Genomic DNA, 20,176 nt, shown 5'->3' with positions numbered 1-20,176 from the left:
AAAGGCAAATTCTGTGTCTTTCTTAAGAGTGTGTATTTTCCTAATGCCTTGTACAGTGGCTGGCACACAGTAAATACTCAAAACTGTTGATTGCTCCTATTAGATGAACCAGAGGAACAAACATAATACTCCTTCACACCTCCTTTGTTGCCCATACGGTACAAGAGGAGGGTCATGGAAAGCCTGTTTTCTCCTCCTTCCCAATACCCTTAACAGGGGTGTCCAACCCTTTGGTATCTCTAGGCCACAATGGAAGAAGAAGAGTTATCTTGGGCCACACATTAAATACACAAATACTAACAAAAACAAAACAATCTCTTCACATGTTAAGTAAATTTATGATTTTGTGTTGGGCCACACTCATAGCCATTCTGGGCCATATGCGGTCTGCAGGCTGTGAGTTGGACACCCCTGCTAGGAAAGCATCTCCACAAATAACAGTCCACCAACACGTAAGGAAGTCAGACTAACTGAATTGGATTAAGGTACCAGTGGACAACACATTAGCTGCTTGTCACATTGAGTAGGGAAATTTATCAGATCCTGCAGTAAGTTTATCTAATCATTAGCCATTGCCATCTATGGTAACTAGCCAAAAATAGTGGCCTAACTTCAGTAAAGGACATTGGACGTGTATAACAGGGAAAGGAGATAATGAAAAAGATGTCAAAGAAAATTAGAGCTGGCAGTATAAAAACCATAGCCTCCCTGATGCCCGATTCCCATTTAGCAAAGGACAGACCCTATTTGCAGATGACCCAGTAATAAAATATGGCCAATGTTGCCACAGAAACATCAAAAAAGGTTCTCCCTATGACTGTACAATGACATTCTGGGCAATATGACTTACCTGAGTGCTACAACAGGCATTTTCCTTCATAAAATAGTATAAGCTGAGCTTACATAGTATATGAAGCTGCAAGATCTTGGAAGTAACACACTAGCCTGCCTGATTCGAGGGCAGAGAGTGAACACTAAGACACTGAGACTTCTGGTTTGGATTTGGGCAAGGAGGTCATCTTGCTGGGGAGTTAAGAAATAGGGAAGACATCAACGAAAATATCTGAATACAGAGCGGAGATGCTAAACCTGGGGTTCATGAATGGGCCTCAAAGAGATCCATGAATTTCCTGAAACTGCGTGCAGAATTTAGTGTGTCGGTTCCTTTCTGAATGCATGATGTATAGCTTTCCTTAAATTCTTTAAAGGCTCCACGAGCCATGACCACTGTTTCAGAGAAGTCTTAACAGAAGCAAAGTAAGTATGTCCTGTGACTCTTAGGATGCAACGGTGTTTCTAGTCAGGGTTAAGTTTTTCAGTTAATCAATTTATCCAACCATAAAAATCAAATCAATAAATATTTGCTAAGCCCCAAACTGTGTGCAAGACCCTGTAGTGCCATTTCTAGGGGTCTGCCTAACAAAGGAAATTGCAAGACAATGTTAGCATTCTTTTCTTCTATGTGGGAATAAAATTCTTAGCAAAATGTTGACTGAAATAATTTCTGTGGTCAGGCATCTGTACTAAATTTTATTCACCTCTTATACTGCATTTCCCACTACTTCCTCTCCCCAGTCTTTTATCTGTACTTATCATTTTGTCCCACTTTTTCTCTTACCTGCTACTAAATCTATTTCAACTTTGAACATTTTCCATGAGCAAAATTCTGCTACAGTGCTTTGTATTCAACAACAAAAAAATAACAGTATAAAATCCAACAAATAAAAAGTGCAAATAAAATAAAGAATTCTGGGTTTTTCTCTATTAAATCTGAGGCAGCTGCAACAGATTAAATCATAAAGTCTGAAAGAAATGGAAGTGAAGAAGAAAACTGAGAAAATTAACAGTAAGATAGACGTGTTGATCAGGGTGTCCATCGTGGACACCTGGTACTTACAACCATGAAACCACCTGCATTAGAAACGGAAAGATAATGGACTTGCCCTTAAAGCGACCACTATGAAGATTGGCAAAGGCATTTATTGAAGCATGGTAAACTGGGATCCAGACTATAATGAGGTAAGCAATTGAGAAGTTTCAGGAAATTTTATGTAAAATGCGAAATCAAGAAAAGTAAAAACCAAGCAATAAAGCTATTTAGAGAATCACCCTTTTGAATACTGAATATCAGAATTATGATATAAGGATAGAATAAGAGTCGGCAAAATGAGAACCAGATGGCAAAGCAAGCATGTGAGAATGTTTTCGTTCCCTAACATTACTATATTGCTGGGATTCTGGATATCGGGAGCTTGAAGCTGGGTGAGGACAAAAAGTTTGGTGGCAGCAATGACAACAACAGTAGCAACAAAATAAGAGTAATAAAAATAGCTAAAATTAATGAGCACCTATTATTTGCTAGTGCTTTACACATATTCTTATTTCACCCTAATAATCCTCCTGACAAATGAGGAAACTGAAGGTCAGAAAGAATAAGGCACTTGCCAGAGGTCACATACACGACTTAGAGCTAAACCTGCTTAACACCAAAGTGCTAATTCATTCAGTAAGGTGCACAGTAAAGGTAGTAAAGAATTTAGAATGCATTCCCTTTCTGAAGTGAGTACAGCCAAGTCGGTAAAGGTGTGTCTAATCTCACAAAACAGGTAATGACATCTTCTCGACATGTTTTCTGTTTTTTCTCAGCCTTGCTTTGGTTAAGCTACATAGAGCCTCACCTTTGGGAATACTTGAAAATTACAAGGATGACAGTGTTTATGCTTCTGTGTGAATGTGTTCTTATGCTCATCAGTTGACTCAGAGCTGAAAATGATGAAATGTGTCACCATTTTAGGATTCCCCAAAATGGTTCCTTTCAGACGAAATAAGAAACCTACCACAGATAAATAGTCATAAGGAAGGAGAGAGCAGGGATACAGAGTGGGGATCAAACGTCTGAGTTTCTAGGGAACCTGAAAAGTGCTTGCCTGAAGTACAAAACTCTTTCAAAAGATGACAGCAAATGATAGCGTTCCTCTTCTGCGCATTCCTTGGTGTGCACTCACTCTCAACTGGAGGGACCATAAAAAGAGTCAGGTCGGACCTCAAATGTTACATTTAGCCATTGGGGTTGGCTGAGATAGCCAGCCAAGGGGAGAATTATTACAAGGCAAGTGCGTTTCTAATATGATGCTTATTTTATATGTTCTGGAATTTGTGACCAATTTCACCAGGGCCATTAATAGTTACAAAACAGCCATGAGGCTTAGTTTCTAAGAAAAGAACTAATGAATTTCAGTAAATAACCAGAGCCTCCCCCAAGTCACCAAATCTTTTCTCTACCGTTACAGATACTCAAAGAAGGTTAAGTTCTCAACCTCTTTTTTCTTCCATGATCAATTTTCTCTCTCTGTTGCAGCACTGTTCAACAGAACTCTTGGTGATGACAGGAATGTTCTACATCTGTGCTGTCCAATGTGACAGCCACTAGCCACATGTGACTTTTGAGAACTTGAAATATGGCTCATACTACTAAGGAACTGAATTTTTAATTTTATTTCATTTTAACTAATTGAAACTGACACAGCCACATGTGGCTGGTGACTACTGTATTGGTCTCTGTGGAAACTGAGAAGGCCTGAATTCTTATTTTTTAGTTCTTCCTGTCTCTGAACATTATTTTCAATTTTTTGTTAGCTTTCTTCTCTCTGATTTTTTAAAATCTATCTTTAAATGTCAATCTTGTTTTTCTAAATCTTTTTATACTGTACATTTATCTTAGGTTAAAGCATATACACTTGCCCTTTAACAGGTCAAAACAGTAGAATATCAGAAGTCTCATGTGGTTCAGCTTTATATAATGTATCTTAGGCTTCTTTAGTGTGACTGATTACATGGCACAATGCTATGCACAGCAGAACCACCTGTGTTTGAATGAATGAAAAAGGGGTGAATTAATAAACAAATGGACAAATACTGGCTGAATAAATGAGGGATAACATTAGGTGAGCAGCAAATATTTAAGCATTACTCAAGGTACTTTTCCTCAGATCAATGAGCAAATACATTGGTATTGATGTTAAACCATGAGGCCAAAAGCTCTCAAATAAAAAAACACATGACAGGAATATGTTTCAGCACTGAATGTAATATTAGGAACCATTCAGAACAGAGACTAAATATACATAAAGAGGAACTTCTGACACCATAGGAACAAAACAAACAGTGATTACCCAGGGACTCACAAATTCCTTGAGCAAAAAATGATTTAAAATAAAAAGGGTGGGTTATTTATTGAGGAGGGAAATGAAGTAATTAGAAAAGGCAGATTTGGGTATATGTACTAAAGAAATTTAAAGATATGTAGAAAAGATGTATTCACAATTTACTAATGGGCCTGTGGGAATGTTTCTGTGTAATACGACAGCTGGAGAAGTAAAAAAAAAAAAAAAGGTCACCAGTTTTTAAAGTCAAACAAAACAAATTCTCACTGCAAACAAACTGGGCAGGTGGTGTTCATTAAAGCCCATGATGTCTATCTTTGAAGTGGAAAGGTGGGTTACAACACTCATGTATTTTATATCTCCTCTTCTAAAAATGTGCCTGTAGATGTTAGCATTTTCACTTCTGCTACTTGTATTCATTGGCTTCATCTGACGTTATTCCTTGCACAATAATCTTTCCAGTAAAAGAACACAAGCAGGTGATAATTGAAAATATAAATCAACAGCCTATGTCAGGAGACCCAACACCCATACAAATACACACACAACAGCAGTTCTCCATACATGAAATGATGCCTCAAACCCACGGTCAGAAGTGCACATACTCAAGAGGCATTTGCAGAGTGAGTAAGAATCATCCATGGTCTTTCATCTGGTCACCATTTGTGATGATCAGTACACATAGTCAAATCATATGAAGGAAAAAGCCACCATATGTTCTTAACATATGAGCTGTCTGGTCCCTAAAGAGTCAGATGCTGCAAGCTTAGTCCTACAGAAAATGGGAGAAACTTGGTACAAGAAGCTGACACCTATACTTGACAAGGCTACACAATGAAACCCAGAAAAATGGATGCATATGGAAATGATAACTGATACACAGTAAAACTAATTTTCCTCTCCGTCCTACTGGAAAATGCACACAAAAAAATTAACGTTTAGAGTTTCTACCAGTGTCTTAGAGTAGGTTCCTATTTTTGTTTCCATATCCCCCTACCTAATAAGAGGTCAGAAAGATAGGTTACAGCGAGGTCACCATGATAAAGTCACAGTTCAGATAAGATGCCAGCAGGCTTTTTTGGAGCCCATGCTATATGAGGCATGGAAATTCTACTCTGGGAAGGAGTTAGCGGCAGAACCTGGTTTCCATAGCACTGCCATGGAAACAGCTCTCTGTGACTGCCTCCGGCCCTCTGAAACTGAAGCATTTCTCCCTTTTTCCCTCTCACACCCACCTCCATATCACATGGCCCCACCCCTCACAAATGATTGTGAGAGGTGTGTTGAGAAAGTAGGGCCCTAACCAGGCTTTTGCCTGTATGTATTAATACACATCAATGTCCTTCAAAGAAGAAGAAAAAAATCAGATGTTTCTTCCTCTTTTACTAGGGGTGGGGGGTGGGAAGGTGGTGGATAAAGAAGAGAAAAATAAAAATGTAAAAGCCAAAAGCTCTAAACTTGAAATTGCAAAAATAAAAATCTTGCCAAGTACTATATCAAAGAGATGAGCCTTCTAACCCCATGCATTGGATTCTTTTATCCTCTTGTCTGCCTGGAATGCCAGAATACAAATATGAAGAATTGAATGAACTATTAGCATGTACAAGAAGCTCTTCCCTCATCTTTATCATTGATGGTCAATTGGAGGTTTGGTTAAAAAACAATTCAGTTTTCAAGCCCTGGTTGGCGTAGCTCAGTGGACTGAGCACGGGCTGTGAACCAAAGTGTCACAGGTTCGATTCCCAGTCAGGGTACATGCCTGGGTTGCAGGCCATGACCCCCAGCAACCACACATTGATGTTTCTCTCTTTCTCCCTCCCTTCCCTCTCTAAAAAATAAATAAAATCTTAAAAAAAAAGGTAGCCAATAATAAACCAAAACAAACAAACAAACAAACAAAAAAAAAACCAATTCAGTTTCCAATCCTTGATCATGATTTGGAAAGTAGAATAAAAGTTTGGAAATGGCCTAGAATTGGGTGGAAAATTCCAACAGAAGGAAGCATGGGTTATTTAGCAAGCTTTTATCCCCAGTGCCTCTTTCTCCAGTCCCTCCAAGGGGACAGCCAGCCAGTGGTGCACTGGTCCAGAATCTGGCTCTGCAATGTGCACTCTAGCTAAGCTGGAGCCGTGCCCACTGACCTGGAGCCAGCAAAAGGTCAGGAAGCCTGTTAGCCAACAGATGCCCGGGAACTTGACAGGGCACATCAGAAAGGCGTCCGGTGCAGCCAGGGAATTGCAGCTAGGACCCGCAGAATCCCATTCCTGTTTTCACTTGTTTCTCTACCTGATAGAACGAACTCGGGACATTCTACCAAATGTGTAATGCACAAAAGCACAAAAGCATTAGACCTGAGAAAAACCTGAAGCTACAACTGCTGGTAAAACTGTTGAGAGAGAACATAATAAAGGAGGGCTTCAAAAGTGGCTCATTAGAAAAAGGTTGTCATTTTTTAGCCTCATCAGATCACCCTGATGATGGGGAGAGAGTAATGAGAGCCCACACATAAAAGCAAAGTGGACGAAAGTAGAGGCATGAGTTCCCAGGAGCTCAGGAAGGGGTTCTTCGGGGGCAAACAACTAAAATGCTCTATGTCTTTATTTCTACAACTGAAAACTCTCATTGCTTGCCTCCCTCAGTACTGTGAAATGGAAAGCAAAGCAGGATCAGTCAGACAAGGGGGAGTAAAGTAAGACAGAAGTTCTGAATAATTCATTTTTATTTTTGTATTGTAGTGGCAATTGTTACAGTTTTTTGTTTCTCCTGGATGTTGAAACTGTAATGAAGAAGACTGAATAATTCAGCATGACTCAAGAAAACATAAACGGAGTACTGTCTGGGCAGTGAATGCCTATGAGATAGATATATTTTTCTGTTATTCTTAATGTTTGCGAGGCACTGGCTTATAATTTAATTAACAACCTGTGACGGCCCTAATGAATATGGTAATACTGTAAAGCATTTCAATGTTCTAAATATGAAAGGGACCAAATATTCCCACTCCCTTTACTGTCACCAAAGGGCAGGAAGGAGCAAGGGGCCCAGTGGGGAAGAAATGGGGATGTGCTGGAACCAAAGGCCATTCCAGAAAGATGTCAGTCAGAGGCCGTATACGCCAGAGGCACATTTCTGGGTATTAATTTATGCCCTGGTTATTTGAGTACTTGTGCTAAGCTCCGCATGCAATTTTATTTCATACCACTGTATGCCTAGAGGCAAGGCAGGTTTATTTTTAAAAGGGGGTGTTATTTTAGTCTAAGAGTCTAAGGTGAGTTGGGGAAACATAGAAAGTATAAATTTCTCATTATTCCTAGAGACTGAGGAGCCAACATTCCAATCCAAACCTCGTATACTTAAATCTATTTGTTGCTTATATCTGCTTTACCGAGTACAGGAGTGCAACTAAAAGGTGAGGGAAGAGGGGAGAATGGAAAGTTATTTTAAGAAAAGAACATTCATTACCTAAGCTTGCCAGGACTCAACTTTCTATCAAAGACAGAACAATCATGACAAAGCCCATCCCAGAACTATTCCAAGTCCTTCTTTGGATCTTCTCTCAGTGTTTCACACCAGAGGAGTTGTTGGCCTTTTGGTCAGACAAGTCTTCATCACGCAGGGTGATGAAGAATCACTCCTATTCATCACTCTTATATTAATACAAACTGTTTACCCCTGGCTGGTGTGGCTCAGTGGACTGAGTGCCAGCCTGCAAACCAAAGGGTCCTCAGTTCAATTCCCAGCAGGGCACATGCCTGGGTTGCAGGCCAGGTCAGAGGTGTGCGAGAGGCAACCACACATCAATGTTTCTCTCCCTCTCTTTTTCCCTCCCTATCCCTCTCGCTAAAAATGAATAAATGAAATAAAAAATACAAACTGTTTAGCAGCTCTGGCCCCTTTCCAATAAGGAAGAGTAATGCTCAACAGTCAATATAACCTCTAAAAAAATACACTCACATATTCCCAAACATCCCTGGGGCTTGTAACGGGCTCAGCTGTGTCCCCCTACAGTTCGAATGTTGAAGCCCTAATCCCAGTATTTCCAAATGCAACTATTCGGAGATGGGGCCTTTACAGAGGTGATTAAGTTAAAATGTGGCCATTAGAGTGGGCCCTAACCCAATCTGACCAGTGTCCTTATAAGAAGAGAATATGTGGAGACACAGAGACACCAGAAATATGAGCAAACAGAGGAAAGACCATGTGAGGACATAGCAAAAAGGCAGCCATTTACAAGACAAGGAGAAGAGGTCTCAGAAGAAACCAAGACTGCCAACATCTTGACCTTGGACTTCTAGCCCCCAGAACTTTGATTAAAAAATTCTATTTTTATGCCACCTAGTTGATGGTATTTATTATAGCAGTCCTAGCAAACTAATATGGGGGACAATACTACCACACAGTTGGAAACAAAGCAAGGCTCTATACACCTTCAACACTCAACTCCCACCTATCTTGTTCAAAAGCCTTTACTCATCTCTGAAAGGAGATATAAATCTACAATCCCTATCTCTGGTTCTATTTTTCTCATTAATGCATTTTGCTCATTAGGTTCCAGCTATAAGTGAGGTCATATGATATTTGTCTTTCATTGACATGTTTATTTCACTTAGCATAATATTTTCCAGTTCCATCCATGCTATTGCAAAAGATAGGAGTTCCTTCTTTCTTTCTGCTGCATAGTATTCCATTGTGTAAATGTACCACAGTTTTTCTACTGATGGGCACTTGGGCTATTTCCTGCACTTGGCTATTGTAAATAATGCTGCTATGAACATTGGGGTGCATACATTCTTCTGAATTGGGGTTTCAGGATTCTTAGGGTACATTTCTAGCAGTTGAAACATGGAACAGATGGATAGCTGTAGGAGGAGGGGAGAGATGGGGAATAATGGAAGGAAGGGGAAAGAGCTAATCAAAGAACACACTGAATGACTCATGGACATGGACAACAATGGAGAGGGGATTGACTATAGGCAAGAGGGGTGGGTTGGGCGGAGGGAAGCAAAAGGAAATGAAGAAACTGGGACAACTGTAATAGAATAAACAATAAAAAGTAAATAAAGCCATAGAAATAAGCCATAACAATTTACAATCCTTTACCTAAAACTCTAGGAGAAGGATATGCTTGATAATTTAAAATTTTTCCAATTTAAAAAAGTAATAGGGTGGTACATTTACTGAATATTATCTAGCACCACCCTAGGGGTATCTAGGACAAGACCCTATAATCAAACCCATAAATGTTTCTCTGACAAAACAAAAAAAATACAAACACTTACAAGATTAAATTAAAACTATAATTAGCTTCACATCACTTTAGGTCAGATACGGCTACCAAATAGTTCATATTAAGTCAGTTTTTAGCAATAATTGAACTACAATGTTGGGTTTAACAGAATTTGTTGGGTTTCTTAGTTACAATTAGGAGATTGTAGACTCAGTCTACTTCCCTTAATGAAATGAAATCCAGAACTTCTAGAGTTGAGAAGTAAAAGGAGATTCTTCTGGTGAACAGGAGAAACCAATAAGCAACATAAACTTCCTGCCCTGAGGTTTCTCCAGCACTCCAGTGCTACAGTACTCACTGCATTGCATTTTAACTGTTAAATGCGAACTTTCTTTACCAAACTTGCAGCTTATTGTGGACAGAAGCTTTGTCTTACCTATTTCTCAAGTATTTTACACAATGGTTGGCCTCCATTAGGGGGCCAGATAAATGCTGATTGAATTAATGAATAAATGAATTGGGATGAGGATGAGAACTTGGTCACTAACACTACCTGTCCTATCTTTCAGTTATGTAAAAGGCAACCCTTCTTTTTGCCCTATTGCCATGACTTTACTATCTCTTGGCTCATTATGCAGTTGCCTGATAACAGGTCTCCCTGCCCAAAGAAATTCACCTTCCATACTGCCACCAAGGAGAGCTTTCTGAATTAGAAATTTAATCATTCCACTGCTCACAGGATAGGATCCAAGTCCTTCGAATCTCACACAATCTCTTCACAATCCAACCCCACCTGCATTTTGTTTGTTTGTTTTTGTTTTTTTCCAATCTCCTTCAACTTCCTACCATGGCACTTTCGCCCCATTTATCCAATACTTCTCAATGTTCCTAAAACATACCCTGCCCTTTCATCTCTGTCCCTCTGCCCATGCTGTTGTTTCATTTTTCAGTAATGTTCTATTGCTTTCCACCTCTGTCCACTCCCCCAAGTCAGCTCACCACTGGAAAGACTCATAGCATGGTTCACGGCCCAGCTCAAATATCATTTCTTCCATGGAGCTTTTCCCACTCCTCAGGAAAAGTCATTGTCTTTCTTGGAAACCAAGCAACAGAGTAAAGAAGGGAAGGCTCTGCTTATCCTTTACACACTTTATCATACACCACACACTTGGCGAAGATCATTACTGTCCCCAAACTTGAACTTTGAAATGCATCCCTCTGCCTTTAAGAGGATGTTTGAAATGATCTGAAAGATGTATCACATGCAAAGGCTAACCTAACGATCAGTTAATTGTTATTAGTGATTAGTTAATGGCCCCTGAGCAACAGAAAGGGACTGGTGCCAGAGAAGAAAGCAGACTTCAGAAAGGATGATGCTACATGAAAATAAGAGTAGGAAAGAGCATAAAAACAAACTTCCCTTATTTTGTCATTTGCCTGGGGTCAATCCTGGCCCATATGAAACCCAGAGACCCCTGGTCACTTAATCATTTAACAAAATTTGGCAACAGCCACTGTGAAATGTTCTTTTGGAGGCATTTATAACTAAGATATGTCCACTATCTTCAAACAGCTTACCATCAAGTGAACTATTGAATTCACAAGAATTGCAAGGCTACCATCCTATTCAGAGCCACATTTTCTCTACCAACCAAACTTAAAATGAAGAAAATATACTCTTTGTAGTTTCTAAGACTTCTAAACGTTACTTTCTTCATTATAAAGACTAAATATGAGAGACAATGAAGCAGTAAGGAGCTGCCCATAAATACTGTCAATTCTAGGTATGAAATATGTCTTAACTCTAATGTATGTAAGATAACACGTCAAATGAAAATGAGGAAATGAGATTCAAAGCAATTTATTTTGCTCTCTCTCTTTTTCTTTCTGTATTGTATTCCTTAAAGGGCTGGCCCTAAAGCCTTATGAATTATTAACACAGGACATTCAGACGGAAATTTAGGTGTTCAAAAAGAGAGGGAGAGAGCTCTCTAAACAAAAATTATGGAACCACACTTGGAAAATATTTGGTTAAAGATAATGGCACCACCCTTCTAATATATTTGGTCAAAAGGAGCCAACCTAACAGATTCTGAAGGACATCTGTAAGGAGTTCCATCCATTCCATCAGACAAGCAGCAGTCAGCACTCTAAACGTATTAGGCCCTGAAGGGTTGCTGTAGGAGTTACAAGTAAGGACACAGCCCATGCACTGGTGATCTATTTGTCAAAATAAAGTTTGCCCATTAGGAAAAGCAATTAAAATATGACAATCAGATAAAGGTCAGTGAGGTGAACAGCTAAGAAATGAAGTATGGGGTAATATTAAAAACTTTCATTTATTGAGCAGATCCGATGTGCCAGAGCATTTACACACCCCTGTTAAGTCCATTACCTTTTAAGGTCACTAGGTAGAAGTCCTCTTACCTGAAAAGATTAGGACAAACAGAACATCTCATTTACAGCTAAAATATATCAATGTGCGTCCACTTGCTAATTTTTTGATACAGAGACAAAGCCTTTTCTTTGATTGCCGATTTTATGACTGGAGCTCCAATCTGTCTCATATAAATGACACCCAAAGCATATAACCTATGATTCCTAGTTTCTGTTCCTTAAAGATACTGTAAAGGTTGAGGATCATGTCTTTTTCCTTTTGGATATCAAATTGTTCCAGCACCTTTTGTTGAAAAGCCTTTCTCCATTGAATTACCCTGGATGTTTAATAAAAATCAGCCAAACATGTAAGTATAGATAGATTTATGAAGCCCATTCTGCTGTATTGATCTATATATCTATCTGTATGTCAATAGCACACTATTTTATTATTGTAGCTTTAGAGTGAGTTTTAAAATCAAGTAGTCTTGAGTCCTCCAAATTTGTTCTTTTTCAAAGTTTTATTGACTATTCTTGGTCCTTTGTATTTCCATAAACTTTTTATAATAACTTGCCAATTTCTACAAAAAAAAATCCCACTAGGATTTTGATTGGGGTTTAGATGAATCTAAAGATTATGATGAAGAAAACTGAATCTTAAACTATTGACTCTTTTGATCCATGAGCACAGTATATCTTTCCATTTGCTTAGATCTTCCATTGTTCTGAACAACGCTTCATAGTTTTCAGTGTAGAGGTCTTACACATATTTTATTATGTTTTCTGTAAGCATTTTATGTTTTCAATGTTACTGCAAATAGCATTTTATTTAAATTTCTTAAACTCTAAAATTTTCTCTGATAGTATATAAAAATATAATTGATCCTTGTATGTCAATTTTGAATCCTGTGACCTTGCTAAATCCATTGTCTGTTCTAATGATATTATGTATATTCTTTAGATTTTTCTAGATAGAAGACCATGTAAAACGTAAAGAATGATACTTGAGTCCTGGTCGGGTTGCTCAGTTGCTTGGGGTGTCATCTCATAAACCAAAAGGTTGTGGGTTTGATCCTCAGTCCGTGCACATACGGGAGGCAACCAACCAAGGTTTCTCCTCACATCCATGTCTGTCTGTCTGTCTCTCCCTCTCTCTCAAAAATCAATAAAAACATATCCATGGGTGAGGATTTTTTGAAATAATATTAAAGAATAATACTTTTACTTTTATCTTTTCATTTTTAATTATTTGAACATGCTGCAAACCCCGGTACAATGTTTTATCTTCAATATTAGGAGAAAAGCAACTGTATTCATTTTTTGCACCATTAAGTATGATACTACCTATAGGTTTGTCATAGATATATTGACTAAGTTGAGGAAACTTCCTTCTATTCTCAGTTTGTTGAGAGTTTTTATCATGAATAAATGTTTAATTTTGTCAAAGTGTTTTCTGGCATTTATTAAGATGACCACATGTTTTTTCTTTTTTTTCTGTCAACATGGTAAATTACAATGATTTTCAAATGTTAAAATAATATATCATCCCTGTAATAAACACCTTTTGGACATGATGTCCAAAGGTATATTATCCTTTTACATCTTGCTATATTTCTACTTGTTTATATTTTGTTGAATATTTTTGCTCTTATGCTCTTATTTTTGCTCTTATGCTCTTATTTTTGCTCTTTTTGCTCTTATGTTCACCAGGAATATCAGTATATAGTATTCTTCTAATATTTTGTATCATTGTATTCTTCTAATTCTTTGTATCATTTTGGTAGCAAACTGGTTATGGGTTTTTAAGTGTTCTTTCCTCTGTATTTACTAGAGGAGTTTGTATAGCATTTTATTATTCTTTCCTCAAATACTTGGTGAAATTCAATAATAAAGTCACTAGGTCTAGTAAAAAGAATTTTACCTAGGAAGTCTATTTCTTTAATATATAGAGTTATTCAGGTTATCTTTTCTTGAGTGATCTTTGGTAGTTTTGTGTCTTTAAGGAATCTGTCCACTTACCTCAGTTGTCGAGTTTATTGGCACAAAGTTGGTATATTTCTTTATTATACTTTTTTCTTCTTCTTTTTTATTGTTGTTCTATTAGAGTTGTCCTAATTTCCCCTCATTGCTCTCCTCTGTCTTTTATTTATCCTTTTAAATTTAAATTTTGTAGGATTTATAGTGATGTCCTTCTTTCATGCCTGATATGGGAAATTTATGTTTAATTTCTTTAATTCTTAGTCTTGCTAGAAATTTACACATTTCATTGATCTCTCTTCAAAGACCTACTTTTAGGTTTAACTGACTTTTTCTTTCATTTGTCCATTTTCTATTTCATTGATTTTCCCTCTTTATTATTTCCTGTGTTTTATTATGGATTCATATTGCTCTTGTTTTCCTGGATTCTTGTGGTAGAAACTTATATCATTGATTATAAACCTTTCTTCTTCTCTAATATAAACATTTATTTTATTTTTTTCCCCACTCAGACCCAAAGTCTCAACACTCACTAGATGAACTGTTGTTGACAAAAAAATGTTACCATCATTGCAGTCTAATATAAACATTTAATTCCACAAACTTCCCTTAAGCACTGCATTATCTATAATGCACAAATTTTAATATGTTGTTTTTCATTTTAATTCAGTTCAAAATATTTCCTGTTACCCTTGTGATTTTTTTTTGACCTATTATTTAGAAGCTTATTTTTTATTGTTGTTCAATTACAGTTGTAATCTTCCCCGATTACTCCCCCTTGCCCTGCTCACCCCTGCCTCCGACATTCAATCCCACCCTCCCCCCACCGCCACTGGTTGTCTTTGTCCACGGGTCCTTTATACATGCTCCTTGAAGTTCATTGTTTAATTTTCAAAATTTGCTTATTTTTCAAGACACAGTTCTGTTTAATTCTAATGTGGTCACAGAACACATTTTGTAAGATCTCAATCAGTTTAAGTTTACTGAGACTTGTTTCAAGGCCCAGAATATTGTCTATATTGGTATATGTTACATATGTACTAGAAAAGAATGTATATTCTACTGCTGTTGACTGAAGTATTCTATAATAAATTAGGTCAAGGTGGTAGATAAGTCACCTAGACCTTAACTATGTTTTGCCATACTTCTTTTATAAATGACTGAAGAGGAATGTTGAAACTTCACACCATAAATATAGTCCTATTTACTTCTCTTTTCCATCAGTGTTTGCTTCATGTATTTGGAAGTGATTAAATGCACATACATTTAGGATTGTTACATCTTCTTGAAAAAAAATGTAGGCCCTTTTTCATTATGTAATATCCTCTTCATACCTGGTAATATTCCTTGTCCTAAAGTCTATTTTGTCTGATATTAGTTTAGTCCATTCAGATTTTTTTATTAGAACTTGTATAGTATATCTTGTTTCATCTTTTTACTTTTAATTTATCTATATCTTTGTATTTAAAGTGGGTTTCTTATAGATAGCTTATAGTTGGGTGTTAGATTTTACCCAATCTGGCAATCTGTGCCTTTCAATGGAGTAGTTAGGCCTTTTACATTTAGTATTATTAACATTTTGGGATCTAAATTTACCATTTTGCTATTTATTTTCTATTTTCATGTCTATTCTTTGTTTCTTTGTATTTGCCTTTTCTTGTATTGACTGTTTTTATAATGCTATGTTACCTCCACCATTGGCTTAACAGCTATATTCTTTGTCATTGTTTTAATGGTTTCTTTAGGATTTACAATATACATTTTTGAATCATTACACTCGTTTTTCAAACCAGGTTATATCACTACACAGATGGTATAAGAAGCTCAAAGCAGTAACTTTCATCCTTCTTCTCCATTCCTAGAGTGTTGTTATCACATTTTTTATATCGACATATAAACTGTGTAAGTCATAGTTATTATTTTTGCTTTAGACAATTACCTTACAAATATATTTTAAATGTTTATGAATTCCCAGATATTTACTACTTATAATGTTTTTCATTACATTGTCTAGATCCAAATTTCCATACTGATACCATTTTTCATCTGAAAAGCTTTTTTTAGTATCTCTTAAGAACAAGTGTACAACTGATTAATTACCTCAGCTTGTGCTTCTGTAAAAGTCATTATTTTACCTTCATATTGAAAAGATTTTTTTTTGCTGAGTATAGGATTCTTATTTGGGGTTTTTCTTATATTATTTTAAAGGCATTGATCTATTTCTCCTGGCTTGCACATTCTGATGAGAAATTTCCTGTCACTCATAGTTGTTCCTCTGAATGTAATGTGCTCTTTTCCTCTGTTTTTTTTCTATGATTTTTCACTACTATGATTGTATCATTATATGATTGTATCACTACTTTTCAGCAATTTTATTATGATGTGTCTTATTGTGGTTTTCTTCTTGCTTTTTCTATTTGAGATTTACTCAAATTCTTGACTGGGAGGATGTAGAATTTGCATAAATTATATTAATCAAACAGTTTCATATAGTTGTCATCAAATGTGGACTTCTACTTTAGGTATTAATTCTCTCAATATTTTTTTCTTTGCCTCTCCCTCCTAGGCCTCAAATTACATACAAGTCGGACTGAGTGATATGATCACAGAAGTCACTGAAACTTTTTATATTTTTCTGCTGTTTTTCTCCCTGTGCTTTATTTTGAATAGTTTTTATTGCCATGCCTTCTGGTTCCTTTATATTTTATTACAATGTCTGTTCTACTGTTAAGTCCATCCAGTTTATTTTTTTAATTCAAATATTAAGGATTTTTCTCTCTCTTTCAATTCCATTGAGTCTTTTAAATATATCTCCCTTGTTTTCTTCCTCTTTGTGTTCATGACTTCCTTTACATCCTTGAACATACTTGTAATAGCTTTTAGTATCCTTTACTTATATTTTCAACATCTTTGTTATATCTGCATCTGTTTCCACTGTTTTACTGTTTTTTCCTATTTATAGGTCATATTTTCCTGTTGTATGTGTATAGTAACTTTATAAATTCTTTAAAAATGTAGAACTTTTGCTCTAGCCAGTGTGGCTCAATTGGTTGGAGCATCATCCCATAACTAAAAAAAGTTGTGGGTTAGATTCCCAGCTAGGGCACATACCTAGTTGCAGGTTAAATCCCCAGTCTGAATGGATGTGACCCTGAATCCAGACACATACAATCCCAGTCCCAGCATGCATAGTCATAGGTCTGGGTGCATAGGGAGGCAACAATCGATGTTTCTCTCTCACTCAATGTTTCTCTCTTCCTCTTTTCCTTCCCCCCTCTCTCTAAAAAAGTAAGTGAAAAAAAAATGTCCTCGGGTCAGGATTAAAAACTAAAATTTTTTAAAAATGTAGGACTTTTTCTAGAAAGGAGTTTACTTATTTTCTTTATAGAACTTATCACTATCTGAAATTATTGTGTTTATTGGTGTTTATTATCTGACCATCCCAATATTTGGACATGTAAACTTAGACCTTAGAGGTGAGTTTGCACCTTTTTATAGCATTCTTGAATAACCTTTATTTTAGCACTAATTTAACCCCACTTCTAAGATATAGCCCTTCTGAGATTTCTACTAATGTTCCATGTATTCAATGAAATCTTTCCACTCTGGCTTAAGGAACTAGAATGGTCCCGCCCTGTCAGAGTTTTGAGAATTGTTCTTCTTATGGCTCCTTGATAATTCTTATTTCCTCAGAAATTGTTCTGATCCAGTCTCATGAAGTTTCACCTCAACTATACATGAACTGATATTTGGACAAAGACTTCTTGAGAAACCTTAAGCATATTTCTGGAGCTCTTTCTAATTTAGAATATTCTGTCCAACAAAAATCTAGCTCAGCTTCCAAAAAGCCTAATCACTGTTTCCTTGACTCAGTGAGATTGCTGACCTCGACCTGGATTATCTCTCCCTGTGTCTCAGGCCTGGAATTATCTGCAGGTAAATAATCTAAGATAACATTTTTTTTCCCTTTTCTCAGAAATAACAGTTCTGTGCTGCTTGTTTTCCAATGTCTAACATTAGCTGCTTCCTTTTTCTCTTTATAATTTTCTAGTTATTTATGGCAGGAAGGTAATTCCAGATTGCTTTACTACCTGATGACTGAAAGTAAGTCTCATACTTTTTTATTTTTAATAGTAAATCAGTTCATATTGTCCCTGTTTAATTTTCAATGGTTTTGTAATACATGTGGAATTAAATCTAAAGTCTTTACCACGTTCTATAAGGAAATACATAATCTGATGCCTTTTTTCTGACCTCAACTCCTACCAATTATCTTTTGCTTACTATGTTCCAGCCGCATTTGCCTTCTTTCTTCTTTATAATTGTACCTCAAGACTATAATTTCAGGGATCATGTCTATAGTTTGCTACAATTCCACCTCAGAACCCCTTTCCTTGCTGTTAACTCTTCTAGGGTGCACCTACCACAGATCTTCACACAGGTGGCCTCTTGTCATTTAATCTCAGTTCGAACTTTACCTCCTCAGTAATACCTTCACTGATACCAATTCCATTTTATTTTCTTTTATAGAACTTATCACTATCTGAAATTATTGTGTTTATTGGTGTTTATTATCTGACCATCCCAATATTTGGACATGTAAACTTAGACCTAAGACTTGTCTATTCATCCCTGAATGCCCACCACCTATAAGAAAGGGTGCCTATATGTAGGAGGTACTCAGTAAGTATTTGTTGAATTAATATTATTCATTTTTAATTAGAATTTAGAACACAGAGACAGGCTTGTGGTCTAGAATGAAAACAGTGAGAAAATTAAGCCCTTTTCTCTCCAATTATTCTTTCAATACTTCCATTCCTGCTGTATTATCTGCAATCCTGGCCTACAGAAAATTTTGAGATATAATGATGATGCAGATTTTACTAAGTCTTGGTTAAATATTTGAGATTTATCTTTATACAAATTAAAATTGGAATCCGCTGTGATGATGTCAGTCTCTAAGAGGGAGAGGGGGGAAAGTAAAAGAACACCAGCCCTGAGAAGTCAAGTCCACCTGTTCAGATTTCAGAAATCTTTCTTTTTGTTTCTCAGATGAGGATACCCCTAAGTTCAGTGGAAAGGATAGGAAGATCACCTTTACAGAAGCAGCTGTTCCATGCTAATACTACAGAGTCCCTATGATATAGCTCTCCATCTTGAAGAAAGGAGCCACCTCAAATATAGTATCCTTTCCTTCCTCTTCCCAATAAACTGTGAGAAGATAAAGGAGTGAGAAAGTGGTGTTGTGTGCAGTGGGTGAGGGGGTGAGGTGGGGGATGAGACAAGACTGTGTGTGACAGTCCTAATTCACTCTGCAAAGCACCTGAGGCCCACTATCTGGCAGACAGAGATGGTGAATTGTCACTGTGTCATCAAAAAATGTTTGAGGTCTGTCAACAAGCTAGAGTCCTTTTAAACTCCCACATACAAGACATCTGACAAAAGGAGAGAGCCTTGTTAAAGGTAAGTATCTAAGGTAAGAGATTGTAACTCAGGGAGAGACTCAAAACCAAAGCAGGACAAAATAAGTAAATTCATTCCTATGCCTTGTGTTATGCCAAATTATATTTTTGAGCCCTGGATTATAACTCATTAACACTACTGGTACTGAAAAAATTAAAATAAGTAAGGTTAACTTACTCATGCTTTTATCTTAAGCAAGAAATTTGTTTTGTTCTGTTTTTTGACATAGAGCTTCTGGCTTTGTGATGCTATGAAACACCCAAAGATATAATTTCTTCCATTTCTTAATGAAAATGTGAATTGAAGAGAAACTACAGAGAATATAATCAGAGGGAAAAAAACAAATGCTCTAAACTTCTCTGGAGCAAATGCAAGCATTAGGTCATTCTCACAACACTTTATCAAAGGAAGAAGGAAAAAATTTTAATATATATGTGACATAGTATATGTTACATGTAATGTATATTACATATTTATTATACATGATATATGCTACATATATCAAACATTATAAATAGATTATATATTATATCCCCTCCCCCCAAGCTAAGAAACTAAGATTCAGGACAGTATAAATCCTACAGATTGAAAGCCTCTTTCCTATTAAGACAGGCTTAAATGAATGTCCCTCCTAAAAAATCTTTTTTTTTTTTGGCAAGAGGAAGACAAATGAGGCCTAGCAGGGAAGTCCTAATGCATATAATATTGTGGTCATCACCACCTTTCCACCCATCCATCACAGCTGTACAGTGAAAAACACACATAAGTAAGTTGATTTTCTGGTTCCCTATCAAACCAGTGCAAGTAAACTCTAAATAGTTTCAAATGATAATGTCTGAGGTGGGAGAATTCTGTGTTTACTAATTGCTGGCAATGCTGTTCTCTACATCAGGAGCCAATACCTCTTCTGGTCGCTGGACATGCCAGTTCAGGTCCAACAGATATGAAAGCACAGAAGAGGTGAGTAAAG

General features: G+C 36.7%; 1 protein-coding gene and 1 non-coding gene across 2 annotated transcripts in view; both read right to left on the bottom strand.

Annotated features, from left to right (window-relative positions):
- The window catches only part of GRIN2B (glutamate ionotropic receptor NMDA type subunit 2B), a 397,603-nt gene that overhangs the window by 224,944 nt on the left and 152,483 nt on the right, over positions 1–20,176 (bottom strand). The window lies entirely within an intron of this gene.
- On the bottom strand, positions 14,248–14,319 carry LOC123813138. The gene has a single exon (XR_006784654.1). It is a non-coding gene; the product is annotated as a small nucleolar RNA SNORD56 (small nucleolar RNA).

This window comes from Phyllostomus hastatus, unplaced genomic scaffold, assembly GCF_019186645.2.
Source record: "Phyllostomus hastatus isolate PE091 unplaced genomic scaffold, TTU_PhHast_1.1 phas_scaffold_93, whole genome shotgun sequence".
Classification (NCBI taxonomy): Eukaryota; Metazoa; Chordata; class Mammalia; order Chiroptera; family Phyllostomidae; genus Phyllostomus; species Phyllostomus hastatus.
This window is presented reverse-complemented; position numbering and strand designations above follow the sequence as displayed.